Here is a 2402-nt window from a genome sequence, read left to right on the forward strand (position 1 = left end):
ATGTGTGGATGCCTAATGCATCCCCCCAAGGTCAGCAGTGTGACTGCTGCCACCAGAGATGTAAGTGCAGAAATCACTAAATTTTTCCACTTGCCAAAAGTTTTATAAAACCAATCTTCAATATAATTAGTAATACCAGAGTGTTCAGCCATCTCTTCTGACAGGACTTTTAAGCAGGATCAGTGTTCATTGGAATGTAGGTGCAACAATGTTGTCCAATCATAGTACAAACGCCCCCTTTTTCGGCCAAAACAAAGTCTAAAGCCAATCTGTTCTGATATGACATAATAGATGTAGCTGCCAATTGTTCCTGGAAGCCAAAAACCAAATCTCTAGTAAAGTTAGTGAGATGCTGAACATTGAAATGAACATAGTTTATGCGATCTACATTTTTGTTTATGGTCACCCACCAGAAAAGAGCAGACTCAAAGCCTGCTGCTACTTGATCTACTAACTTGTACTCATTTGGGACGCCGCGTGGAACACCAATTGCATCAATGTATGTGGGTGACAATCTGGCAGAATCAAACAGGGTGTCCCGCTTGATCCTGTGTCCCTTAAAGGGATGACCAAAACCTGATTCAATGTCAGAGACTGCAGCTTCAACTACTGTTACTGGAACAATAAGTGAAATCATAGTGCAGGTACCAGTCCAATCAGGAGGAAGAGTATTAAGTAATCTCTTACCACCACAGTACCAAAACACATCAGACCTGGCATAGGTCAGACGTGTCGCATTTTTCCATGTTGTAAGATTATGTGTGACATTACACCAATCAGGAGGAATATTACCTACATTAGTTCCAGTGTCATTGATCCTAATTACACAAGTGTAGTTGTTTTTGACTGCAGTAAAAATAGGAGGAACGGCGTCTTTGGGTGCCAATGGGTAATAATATTCCAATTCTCTGCATGCAGGTGTTTTTGGATTTTCAGTCATGTGCAGCTCAAGCATGCAGTGTGTGTGATTTGGATCTGAAAGGAGAGAGGGCACAGTTAACAGGGCAGGGCGGGGTCCAGCACATACAACACACGAGGCGCGAACTGACGCCTACTCTGTTGCATTTCGAACCCAGTCAAGCCAAAAATTCTTCTGAGTAAACCTTGTTTCTATCTCCAATTTTCTTTTCAGATTGGTAGGCGGAGGAGTGTGTCGTGAATCAGATTTATGAGAGTCATCACAAATGTATACATCATATGAATTATGATTATAGGTAGAATTTGTTCGTACAATTATTCTAAAGTTTCCTACTGGAACTGCACCTGGAATTTAGTCCTCCTTTGACTGTGGCTCAGGCAATTTAGAGGTCAAATCAGCCCTGACCTGTGTTACTGAACAGTGGGATCCTCTGCTGGTGTGCAGTTTGTTTTGTGGATCCAGTTACTTAACTTGTTATCAGTGAGCCACAGTTTAACACATTGTGTGGTGCTTTCTGCTACCTTGTAGGGTCCTAGCCACCGCGGCCCGGACCAGTTGAGTTTGTGCGCCCTGCGGTAGACCCAGCTGTCCACGGAAACTTAGGTCGGCTCCTCAGCTTGGTCTCTGCGCAGGATTTTGTGCGCCTGTTCAGAGAGACTCATCCCGGCGCTGTTCAGTCGCCTGACATATTCACTTATGTCAGCATGCTGCAAAGGAAGAGGTGTTAAATCCCTAGACATTTTTCATGTGGGCCCACATTTAATGATTTAGTTGGGGTAGACCTGAGGTTGAACAATACTTTGGTAGAGCTTCAACCCAGTTAAGTTTCTTGTCTGCGCAGACTTTTGCAAGGCCTTCTTTGATGGTTCTGTTCACTCTTTCAACCAGCCCTTGTGAGGCTGCATGATAAACAGCTCCAAATTTATGCTTGATACCAAACACCTGCTCAACCAGGCGTAAGTCTTCATTTGAGAAATGTGTGCCATAATCAGATCTGATTATTTCTGGTATACCAAACCATGGGATTAATTCTCTTGTGTGCCATTTTATTACTTCTTTACCAGTTTCTGATTTTGTGGGAGAGGCCTCAACCCATTTAGAAAACGGATCAACACATACCAGTGAAAACCTTTTTCCTTCAATTCTGTTGTCTGCACCCATGTCAGTAAAATCCGTGACAACCTGCTTCCATGGGGCGTCTGGAACTGGAAAACCTCCTAGGCCAGCCTTCAGCGCGGCCCTAGGGTTGAACTGGTTACATATTTCACATGTTGCAACAAAGTACTTTTGGATTTATCTTCATTTGTGGGTGCCACCAATTTTGTGAAATCAGATCATTCATTTTGGAACTTGCACAATGACCTCTGCTGTGTGCCTCTTGACACTGCAGGTTGAGCAACCCTGCGGGGGCCACTATGCAACCCTCATGATTCCTCCAGAGTCCTGTGGGATCTTGTGTGGCTCCTTTACCCAGCCACACTTG

Source organism: Monopterus albus, unplaced genomic scaffold, assembly GCF_001952655.1.
Source record: "Monopterus albus unplaced genomic scaffold, M_albus_1.0 scaffold62.1, whole genome shotgun sequence".
In the NCBI taxonomy this organism is placed as follows: Eukaryota; Metazoa; Chordata; class Actinopteri; order Synbranchiformes; family Synbranchidae; genus Monopterus; species Monopterus albus.